Genomic DNA, 11,924 nt, shown 5'->3' with positions numbered 1-11,924 from the left:
TACCACTGGTCCTCCCAACAACCAACTTACAGGTAAGGAAACTGAGGCCCAGAGAGAAGGTGTATGTGCCTGTGTCACACAGCAACACAGGACTGCACCATAACAAGAAAGCTGGGACTTCCACTCCCAGCCAGGGCTCCTTCCCCAAACAATCCCTCAGTCACCTCCTCGCTGTATGGTACCCAGGGAATGGCCCTTCCAGATCTGGGCACTGAGGAGGCTGCCCCATCCCCACCCTGCCTGGAGCCCCACTCACTCTGCTGAAATGTCTTCTGATTCTCAGCCTCTGCCTTGGGGGGTTCTCAGTTAAAGCGCATCTTGATCTTGTTCCTCCGTGACTGTCCCTGGCTCAGCTTCCACCCCCAGCTGGGGCTCAGCTATCCCTGTGTCCCCAGTCCAGAGCCTGCCTCTCAGCCCTCCCAGGGCGGCCTCGAGCGCTGCTCCTGCTCCTCCAGGGGAGAGGTCAGTAAGGCAGGGGTTTGGCTGGTGCCACTTGAACCAAGTCCAGATGCACTGCCCAAAATAACATCCCTCATCCGGCCAGCAGTGCCGTGGAGACCGAGTTCTGAAGCAGGCCTTTGTGAGGTCAGAGGTGGAGTTCTGGGTGGGCACTCTGGGCCTCACAGTCCCAGAGGAAAGGCCTGTCCTCCAAGCCAATGTTCAGCCTGACTCTGGGGCCAGCGCCTGAGGAAGCCCTCCCTGAGCACCAGCCCTGGGGAAGGCTGAAGAGGCCTCTGAGCCCCCAGCGCTGGGGAGAGCTGTGCAGAATAGGACTGGAGGTGGAAGTGTTGGAGATTAACAGCCAGATGGAGGGGACGGGGGGAGGCCCTGGGTCAGTCCTCAGGGAACCCCCATTCTGAAGGGGGAGAGGGAAACTCAGGCCCAGTCCCCAGGGGCCCCCAGTCTGAGAGGAAAGAGGACACACGAGCCATATTTGCAGAGAAACACCAGCCTGCGAGAGGAGGTAGAAGCCCAGGCCTGGCCCTCCGAGGGCCCCTAGTCTGAGGAGCAGTCCACCTGCCCTCGGGAAAACACCTCCCTTAGGAAAGGCCAGCAAGGCCCCCGTAAAGGAGCCACAGCTGGATCGGGGCATGGGGCTCGGGGCCCAGCGGTGTGGGAGCTCCGGGACCGAGGTGCAGTCAGGAGAGACCCTGGGGGCCAGCGGCAGTCCAAGAGGACTTTTGGAGCCAAGGCCTGACTGGGTCTCAAACAATGGGGCAGGCAGTTTGGGGTTTCAGCAGGTGGCCCAGTGCTGAGACACAAGGGAGTTGTTTCTGGTTTGCAGACACTGAGGACACTTGCTATGTGGCGTGGTGGACAGTGGGTAAGTCTTGGGAATTTCTGGCACCAGGTTCCACGGGTGGGAAGAGGCATAGGATTCAATTGTCCAAAGCTCAGGTGTGGGAATGGAAGTGTCCTGTAGAGGGTGCCAAAGACCAGGTCTGGAAACTGCATAGGCCCAGTCCCCACCCTCACACACACCGTCCCACCCCTTCCAGCTTTTTCTGCAGATCTTTCTGCAGGGGTGAGGCAGGGAGAGGAAGGGGTCGGCCGCAGTCCCGGGGCTTCCTAGTCAGAAGCCCTCTGTAAGGCACTAACTTCCCTCTTCCCTCTGCAGATTTTTTTTTTTTTTTGAGACGGAGTCCCACTCCACCCAGGCTGGAGTGCAGTGGCACAATCTTGTCTCACCACAGTCTCTGCCTCCCAGTTCAAGTGATTCTCCTGCCTCAGCCTCCCAAGTAGCTGGGATTACAGGCATGCACCACCAAGCCCAGCTAGTTTTTTTGGATTTTTAGTAAAGACGGGGTGTTACCATATTGGTCAGGCTGGTTTCGAACTCCTGACCTCAGGTAATCCACCCACCTAGGCCTCCCAAAGTACTGGGATTATAGGTGTGAGCCACTGTGACCGGCCTCCCTCTGCAGATTCTACGTGGGCTCTAAGCAGCCTCTAAATTGCCTGAACACCTAAGGCTTATTTGCTAGTTGACATCTGATCTATTCTGACACTGAAAATTTCAGTGCTTTAGGGTGCTAAAAGGAAAAAAGAGGGTTTGCAAGGAATCCTGCAGTTGCTGAGGGGGTATCCTGATAAGGGAATTTTAAGCAATTACAGTAAGTGTCACTAAACTTTTTAAAAAATCTTTAACCAGATTAAACTTACACAATTTTGTTATAATTTGTGTTTCTGCAGCTTCCAATTGTGGACAAGATAAGGACCATTGCCCAGGCTGTCTATGGAGCCAAAGATATCGAACTCTGTCCTGAGGCACAAGTCAAAATAGATCGTTACACTCAGCAGGTAAAAGTTGTACTTTTAGGGGAAAAAAAATTCACCTTAGGCTCTCAGAATACTCAGCTTGACTTGAGGATTTGTACACGTCTCACCAGCTAACCTTTGCTTACTCTATTTTCTGGTTAACAAAGATGAAAGTAATATCCTCGGGTAGAGTGTAGACTATATTTAGAACTTTATGGTGAGGCATGTATCCTCTGATCCATGCATCATTTACTTCCGTGACTATAAATGTGTCTGACATGGGTGGTATCCCTGTTTGTAGGTGATGTGTGATCTTTCATCCCTCCCACTCAGCCCAGAATGTTGAAACTATCCTTTGGAGTAGAGCTGCGGAGTCAGATTTAGATGAATTGCAATGCTTCCTCTTCCTTACAGGCCTCTTACTACCTTAAAAATGCTAGCAAGTTGCCAGGGTAGGCAGATAGGAGTGCAGCCTATAAAGATGGGAATGTTTGCTGTTCTTATGCAAGTGGTTCATTGGCTTTTTACTGAGCTGCTCCACTGAGGTTGAAGGCTCCATCATCTTCTACCTCTAGCCACTGAGAAAGGCAAGTAGGCAAACAGCTGGGAAGGTGGCTATGATCTGACAGCATGTGTCATCACCTAGTCCAGTGACAGTCATGATGAATCAACACCATTACAGGAGGCTCAGCCACCTTTTACCAAAAGGACCATGTGCCTCCAGTGTCCCTCCTACTTTGGTGTAATCAGATAGATAGAAGTCAGAACATTTTAAGAGCCTGCTGGCTAAAGAGCTTCATGATTGGTAGTGTTGACCTTATCTTTAAAAACAATCTCCAACTCCTTATTCTTTTTTGTAAACCCATTTGAAGTTTTGTTAAATGCTACCATTGCCAGCCAGGGTATTTGTTCTCCTAGGTTTGGTAAAATAGGAACTCAGAAAGTTCTAAATTCTTAGAATTTTCCCTGATGTTCTTGGCTTACCCTTTACAAAAAGGATTCCCAAGCACTGCTCTGTGCCTAGGCATTGTGGTGAAGTTTTCATTCATGTGCAACGAACCAAGTAAAATAAGGTCATTTTCATGAGGTTGCTTTGTTTTTTTTTCCCCTCAGTTTTTAATAATGATATTTAAGACTATCATTTATTGTAATATTAAGTCTTTTCTCCTTTCAGTGTTAAAATGTTATTTCTTTTATGAAGTAATCTGGTGACAGTATATAGCATACTGGTTGGTTTCTGTTTCTTTTTAATATGCCTACTGACAAAATTTTTACATTAGCAAACCTATAGAAATTACTTTAATATTTAACCATGTCTGAAATTCAAAATTCTGGCACCATTCTGAAAGGCAGTTGTGATTCTCACTCAGCAAAATTCTTATCAGTATAGAAGAGTGGAGATTTCAAAAAGAAAATGGCCCCAAGCCCAAGTCCTCCCTAAGTTGATAAGACTCTAAGATCTTCCAAATAGTTTTAGGCTAAGTCTTATGAAAATTTGACTAAAGATTTCATTCCCTTTATCTCTATCAAGGAAATACTCCTTAAAATTCGTGTCAACCAGGCACGGTGCTCACACCTGTAATCCCAGCACTTAGCACTTTGTGGGGGCAAGGCAGAGGATCAGTTGAAGCCAGGAGTTTGAGAACACTCTGAGCAACACAGCAAAACCTCCATCTCTATTTTTATTTTTTTTAAAGTTAGTGCCAAGTATGTGGTTGCAATGAATTAGCAAAGCCTCTAAAGGAACACTATGTGCCATTTAATCAGAAACAGGCTTCGAGGACACGGTGCTTTTTGTGAGACACCACATGTGACTTCCTGCTCTTTCACCTTTGGAACTCTGGGTCAGACATAGACTTTGGTCCTTAAAAACAAGAAGCTTAAATAGTGACGTCATCTTAGTTCTTGTAATGTAGTTGCAGATCAAATAACCATGATTCATAAACCAACACAAAGGAACCCTTTGCTTCTTGACTGACTCCAGAATGAGTGAACAACATGACTAAGAGCCTAGTCGCAGAGCCTTTCTCCAGACTACCTTGCTGGGTCCCGGATATTAATAGTCTTGGAAAGCGGTTTCTACAGCTGCTGCTTTGCCTGAAAATAGCAATGCTTTTCCCAAACATGCACATAACACTGCCTTCTCTTAACGAGAACCTCCAAAATAAACAATAGTCACCGTTGACCTACTAAACAGTCATCACATGGAGATGAGTTTTTATCCTCACCTTCTTGCTTCTTCAGTGAACAAGTAGTAACAAGCAGCTCCTGCGTGTGCCTCGATCTGAGCTGGCATACCATTGCTGCCGAGACTGTATAAAGTGCAAATTGAAAAACACAGGAGACTCACATCTGTATCAGTGAACACATTTTCTTTCCTTTCTTACAGGGTTTTGGAAATTTGCCCATCTGCATGGCAAAGACCGACCTTTCTCTGTCTCACCAACCTGACAAAAAAGGTGTGCCAAGCGACTTCATCTTACCTATCAGTGATGTCTGGGCCAGCATAGGTGCTGGGTTCATTTACCCTTTGGTCGGAACGGTGAGTGAGTCACACACAGCGTGTGCCTGTGTCCTGATTCCTCTACACCCTCCAGCCCAAGAAGACCTCGTTTGGGGTGCTGTTACATAACGGATGTGTTCCAGCGCAGCCTGCATGACGGGTTGGGAAGGAGGCTGGCGAGAGAAGAGAGTTCTTTTTTTTTTTTTTTTTTTTTGAGACGGAGTCTCGCTCTGTCACCCAGCCTGGAGTGCAGTGGCGCGATCTCCGCTCACTGCAAGCTCCGCCTCCCGGGTTCACGCCATTCTCCTGCCTCAGCCTCCCGAGTAGCTGGGATTACAGGCGCCTGCCACCACGCCCAGCTAATTTTTTTGTATTTTTAGTAGAGACGGGGTTTCACCATGTTAGCCAGGATGGTCTCGATCTCCTGACCTCGTGATCCGCCCGCCTCGGCCTGAGAGTTCTATCTTACGTTGGGACCTGTGAGCCATTCCCTGTTAGTTTAGAGAGCAGAGTGGTTCCGAGCTCAGGTTCTGGAGTCAGGCAGACATAATTTGGAATTCCAGCCATGTCCATTTCTGGTTTTTGGCCTTGGGTACATTGATTTATGCTGCTGAACTTCAGTGTCCTTCTCTATAAGCTGGGGCAGTGATAGTAACTTCCTCATCAGGTAGATGTGAGGATGCGGCCTGGCATGTTGGAAGTGCTCGGATTGATTAGCTTCTCTCGTTACCTTACCAAGGCAAGCCCAGCCTCGCAGGGAGGAAGGTGGTGCTGTGGCTTGTCTGGCACGTCTAGGCCCCGACCCGCAAAGTGCCGCGTTCCGGGACCTCATGCTGTATCGAGGCTCTTCCCAGCCCCCCAGGCTCCTGCTTCCAGCCCCTCCCAGAGCTAAGGGTGGCCGTTGGGCACAGCAGCAGAGGACAGCTCCTGGGCCCCACCTTTTCCCTCACACTGCCAGCACCAGGTTGGTGGCTTCTCGCTCGGCTGCCTTGGCAAGAGGGCAGGTCCAGGCTGGAGCCAGGTGTGGAGTGGGAGCAACCAGGAGGTGCTCCTGCCAGCCCTTCATGCTCTTTTTCTCACTTCTCCCTTCTTTTTGTAAATAATCGCAGCCTGCTTAGACACCTGGTGACTCTCATCTCGCAGCAGGCCACACTGCTGGCCTCCAATGAAGCCTTTAAAAAGCAGGCGGAGAGTGCTAGTGAGGCGGCCAAGAAGTACATGGAGAATGACCAGCTCAAGAAGGTGAGTCCAGTTTCCCTACCCACCATGGGGCGTCCTGGTGTTATACTGTGGGAGCCACATTCTTTAGGGCCTCAGTGGCCACTGCTAGCCTATCACCCTGGGAAATGTGCCTGAAAAGCCAGAGTTGGGTGGAGGCGCAGAGGGGAAGTCCTCACTGGGGAGAGTATGCCTGCTGGAGGCGTCTGTGTGTGAGGGTCTGGGTGAGGAGGAGGGTGTTGCTGCTCTCGTTTCCATCCACTGCTTCCAGTCAGACCCTTCCCTGAGAAAAACAGCCCCTCAGTGAGCCAGGCCCTCTGCTGTGATCCGAAGGCCCTCAGCTAGGCCCTTGTTCCCTGCAAGATTGCCGCACCCCCTCTGGAACTCGGGGTCTGTGGCATCCCTCAGTGCTGGAGAGGAGGTGGGGGCAGGGTAGTTGGCCAGTCTTAGACGTCCTGTCAGGAGGTGAGCTGCAAGGCAAGCTCAGAGGGATGTGGATGCAGAGGTGGGATAGAGCTGGCCAGGCCGACTGGGGGCTCCTGACTGCAGTGAGCGGCACCGTGTGGGGAGCACGAGGCACCGCCATCCGCGGAGGGGTTGGTGAGCACCATGGAGCTGCTGAGCCCTGCTGCTCGGGAAGGAGGCAGGGCCAGGGGCCAGGGCAGGCAAGGCGTGCCCAGCGAGCTGCAGCAAGTGGCCCCGCTGGCGCTTCTCTTCCCCTCAGCAGGCAGCCACGCCCTGGCCTTTGCCTAGGAGCTGGGAGCAAGTGGTGGCTCGGTTCCGCATTGACATTTCCGAAGGGGCGAGTGGCCAGGGCAGCTTGAGGAACCACAGCTCGGTGGGGAGGATGGGGCTGGAACCTCTCCCTCCCTACCTCCTGAGTAACCCTGGCCTTTGGCGCTTTTCCCAGTGATCTGCTGTTGACAGAGGCAAACTGGATGTCGGGAATGCTGAGGTGATGTTGGAGGAAGAGAACAGGAGCCTGAAGGTTGACCTGCAGAAGCTAAAGGACAAGCTGGCCAGCACTAAGCAAAGTGAGGCTCGACCTCGTGTCCTTCCCCGCAGGGAAGTCCAGAGGAGCGTCCTCTGCCCACTGCTGCCCATTTTGTGCCAAAGTATTAGTAACAAGCCTTGCACGCATGCTCGAGGGTTGCGTGAAAACAAACAAATAGCACCCTGTGTCTCCAACCCCAATGCAGCCATGCTTAGCCCGCAGGCCAGTGAAGCTAAGTGGTTTGAATGGGGCTCAGGAGGAACCAGGCTGCAGTCGGTGGGCCTCGATTGCCCTGCACTAGAGCAGTGCATGCTGGGGCTTTCCCGTCCAGAGTGTGGCACGGTAGCCCCAGCATGCCTGGGGGCTGAGAATGAGGGGAGTGTGGGAGTGGCGTTCAGGAGGGGAGTGGGCGGCTCCCAAGTGGCCTGCCTGTCTTTGGTCTCCCACGCATAGACTTAAGTCTCGGGCGTTTTCCCACAATACCACAGGCCTCGCCTGCTGCTGCTGTCTGCAAGGCATGGTTGTCATTGGGTCTCGCTTTCAGGCTGGGATCTTGCTCCCTGTCTCCCACCTTCAGCCTCCCTGGAGGTTACCATTGCCGAGAGCCACTAGAGTTCTCCTCCATTAAAGGGACTGGGGGATGTCCTCTGTATTTCTTTTGCTTTATCTTGAGCTTTTTTGTCAGCCCTTTCCCTCTACTTTGGGGGCCTGCAACAGCAGAGGGGCTTTATTTTGAGAAGTAGGCTCCTGTATAACCTCGTTTGAGATAGATTTGGGCCAGTTTCTGGTGTCTGTAGCAGTCAGGTTTTTTCCCCCTAATTCCTGTCTTTTCATTTCTGTTTTCTTGGTCATTTACATCATTTAAAGAACTAGAGAAAGCTTAAAACCAGGTTCTGGCCATGCGGAAGCAGTCTGAGGGCCTCACCAAGGAGTACGACCACTTGCTGGAGGAGCACGCAAAGCTGCAGGTCAGCCCTCACGTATCGCTGCGCCCAGGGCAGGAGAGCAGAGCAGGATGAGGCAGCCCGTGTGGGTATGGAGAGAACCTTCCAGGGGCCCAGGGGCCGGCTGCCCTCTCCCCCACTCCCCCTGGCCACCTCTGCCCTACTGAGTGGGACCGTTCACTGGGCAGGAGAGGGGTGGCCTGGCAGCAGATGTAGGCACTTGCCGAGGCGGCCCTCAGGAGTGGCACTGGCTCACTAGGCTCTGAGCCTTCCTACCTTCGTACTCAGGCTCATTCAATGGTTTGGGGCCCGGTCAAGAACAAATAAGCAGGTGAAACTCTGGGACCCACTGCTGGCCTTTTTTCCTAGAGTGCTGGGGGGTGATGTAGGGCAAAGATCCCTGGGCAAGTGAGGGCACAAGGTGTCAAAAAGTCACCTCCCCTAGCAGGCACTAGTTGTGGCCATCACCTGCTGCCCTAGGCGTGATCCGAGTCCTCAGACTAGCTTGGGTGCACCAGGCCGCATTTGGAAGCCCAGGCGGTCTTGACGTTGGGAGTGAGGGCCACATAAATACTCCTAACTTTGGACAGCTGGCCTCAGTGCTTGGTGGCCCAAGTTTGGGCACCACAGCAGGTGGGGAGGAAGGGTCCAGCCTCAAAGGGGGCACCCATGCCTTCTGTATAGGGCAGGCTTGGCAGATGGGACTTGGGCTTCGAGGGCACCTGTCAAAGGTGTGCAGAGTTGGGAAGGGCCTGATCAGGTCTTGAAGGGGACTGGATGCCTTGCTGTTCCCTGCAGCCAGGACTCAGCCCCCAGTGAGGTCCTGGCAGTCCTCCCTGGCTGGCGTTAGGTCCAGGGCTTTCCTTAGAGTGTGGGCCAGGGCTGACGCTCCCACCCTGGCAGGCCTTTGGGTGAAGCCGAGGAGGGGGCCCCTTGCTCACTTGAATAGCTGTTGTTAGGAGAGAGGGGAACCGAGCTGGACCTCTGGGGCATGGGGCTGGAGGTGGCAGGGGAGGAGTGGACCCGGCCAACCTACTGCTGTGGGATTTCTGTCCCTTTCCCGGCTGCAGTAGATGGTCCCATGGACAAGAAGAAAGAGTAAGGGCCTCCTTCCTCCCCTGCCTGCAGCTGGCTTCCACCTGGCACGTGCCTGCTGCTTCCTGAGAGCCCGGCCTCTCCCTGCAGTACTTCTGTTTGTGCCCTTCGCTTCCCCCATTCCCCTCCACAGCTCATAGCTCCTCATCTCGGCCCTTGTCCACACTCTCCAAGCACATTACAGGGGACCTGATTGCTACATGTTCAGAATGCATTTGCTGTCATCCTGCTTGGCCTGGCCAGGCCTGGCACAGCCCTGGCTTCCATGCCTGAGCGTGGAGGGCACGAGTTAGTTGTAGTCCGGCTTGTGGTGGGGCTGACTTCCTGTTGGTTTGAGCCCCTTTTTGTTTTGCCCTCTGGGTGTTTTCTTTGGTCCCGCAGGAGGGTGGGTGGAGCAGATGGACTGGAGTTTCTCTTGAGGGCAATAAAAGTTGTCATGGTGTGTACGTGGTGCAGTGTGTGACTGCGGCTGTGGGGAGGGCTGTGCTTTCTCTCCTGCCTGGAGCCCCCAAGCGGCCACAGCCCTTCAACCTGTTTCCCCCACTGAAGGCCAGGCTCACACCTGTTCTCGAAGGCCCTGCCCTCTCTGTCCTCCTGCTCCCCGGGCTGGGCCAGGCCTTGCTTCAGGGCCACCCGCCGAGTGTGTGTCCCGTCTGCCTCCCTGGGTGTGGGCAGCTTGGGAGGCTCAGTAAACCGGCGGTCCTTTGGCTAGAGGACTCGCTTGCCTTCTCTGGGTTCCTGTTCGTCACATTTGGGACAGACAGAACATGGCAGAATGCCACTAGTCACTCCCTGCCCCACCCCCTCCTGAAGGTTTGCAGGATGACCTCTGATTAATGCCAGCTGGGAGAGGAGACTTGTCCTTGGCAGTGACCTGGAGCTGGCCCAGGGCAGAGCTAGGCAGAAAGGGGCTGGGAATGGGCTGGGGCCCTTGGCCCTGAGAACGTGCTGGGTGTGTGCCTGCCACCAGAGCGCTGTGCTGGTGCTGGCTCCAGGGCGTCCCTCCCATGGCTCCCTCAAAGCTGTGTCTTCCAGGCCCACAGCAAGCCAGGCCAGAACCGGGGCTTCCTGCCTGGCACCAGTGCCCAGGCCCCTGCACTGTGCTGCTCTCCAGTAGCACATGAGGAAGGCAGCCCCCACCCGCAGCACAGTGCTCCCACCCTGCAGGGCCTCTGCCATACCTGGTGTCTGCATGAGGACTGGGCAGAAGGGTCAGGGGAGCAGGTTAGAGGTGTGTCTCCTGGAACTGGGGGGACCCCTGAAGGATGTTGATGCTGGCAGGGTAGCTGATGGCCTGCTGTGCATGCTTGCTTCTGCCTGCCCTGTCCAGGCCCAGGCCAGTGGTTCCCTTCTCTAGCATCCTGTCGCCCTTCCCTTGTGCTCAGAGCACAGCCGCCTCGTGACGAGTTCTGTCCCTTTCCAGGCGATCTGAGACGTGGTGTCTGAGGGAGTAGGGGACACGTGGGCAATACCCTCTGGTTGCTGTGCCAAGGCCGAAGGCTGATCCCACTTCTCCAGGAAGTGTTCTCGGCTACCTTGGGCCTCCCTGAACTCACCCTTCTCTGAGCTTTGAAAGGCTGAAGTCCAAACGGGTGCTTCCCTCACCAGCCCTGATGGCTTCTTCCACTGTTCTGCCTAGGCTAGCAGCAGACAGAAAGCTGCACAAGGCCAGCTTCTGGAGCGCCCTTTCTAGTGGAGTGACAGAACAACAATGGGGCAGGGGGTGTGGGCACAGGCTCTTAGAGATGAAAATTGAGGCGCTTGCCCAGCCTAGACTGGAGGGCGGCCTGCAGGCTCGCGCTTTCCTGGATCAGCTTCTGTTCCAGGGCGTTTGCACCCGTGGGCATCCTCATCTGTTTTCTTACCCATCTTCCACTAGACTGCGAGCTGCTTGAGGGCAAAGCCTGCTGCTTGTTGATCTCTGTGTCCTAACCCCTGATGCGGGAGCTAAGTCCTGAGGTAATGGTGTCTCCATTTCAGAACCCACTTTAAATGACACGCCTCTGTGAAGTTTCCTTTTTTCAATGTCTTTTTTCTGTGTGTTTGGTGTCATCATGGTGCATGAGGTGGCTTGGAGGGCATTTGACCTGGAGGTGTGGAGAACAATTAGCAGAGGGTGATTGTCATCCAGGCAGAGACCTGGCCGACAGTGTATAAAGCAGTTGGCCTGAGCTCAGGGGTCCTGAGGGTGACTGTGGGCTGCAGGACAGTTGGAGTCGGTTGGGGACAGGGGCTGTGTGAGGGCCTGGGGCACCCTGGGGAGAGGTCTTGCCGATGTTGGGAAGCACCTTTGCAGCTAAGGAGGGCCAGGCTGGAGATCTGGGAGCTGCCAGCAGGTGGGGTTCTTGAAGGCGCAGGCATGGTGAGAGGACAGGCTTCTTGGGGAGAAAAAGAAAACTGGAAACAGCAGTTGCTGAAGAGATGGGGGCCAGGGACTGCAGGTCAGGCTCCAGAGCCCCCGGCTGAGCTAGGGTGGGACTGCACTGCCACTCCTTTCTCTGCTCCCTGTCTGGTCCATGTATTTCTCACCCAGGCTCTTCGTTGGCCGTATTCTAAGCCAGGTCCCTCCCCTGGCTCCAGAAGTTTAGGGGTAAAGCACCTCCATAGGGGGTGCTGCCCGCTGAGGAGCAGGGCCTCTGGGGGTTCTCCCATAGCACGATAGCAGTCCTGGGCAGGACACAAAGGGAGCAGCCCAAGCTGTCACTTTGCTCTGAGGGGCCACCTGCTCCCCCTTCACAGGCTCCGATCCCTGATGTTCTCTGTGCTTGCCTGAGCCGCCCACTGCATTGCCTGCTGTGCCCTGCCGTGGCACCCAGCCCTTTCAGGGTGGGGTGCCACATGCTCATCTTGTGCACGGGGTCCTGCCCCTTGAAGGACCTGTCTGTACTCACTGTCTCCAATTCCTCTCCGC

General features: G+C 54.2%; 1 pseudogene; it reads left to right on the top strand.

The window, feature by feature from the left end:
- Positions 1-609: 609 nt before the first annotated feature.
- Positions 610-9,459, top strand: LOC129527224 (B-cell receptor-associated protein 31-like; annotated as a pseudogene).
- Positions 9,460-11,924: the final 2,465 nt, after the last annotated feature.

Source organism: Gorilla gorilla, chromosome 14 (genome assembly GCF_029281585.2).
Source record: "Gorilla gorilla gorilla isolate KB3781 chromosome 14, NHGRI_mGorGor1-v2.1_pri, whole genome shotgun sequence".
NCBI classification, from domain to species: Eukaryota; Metazoa; Chordata; class Mammalia; order Primates; family Hominidae; genus Gorilla; species Gorilla gorilla.
Note: the sequence above shows the minus strand (reverse complement) of the source record. Positions and strands in the feature narration are given on the sequence as shown.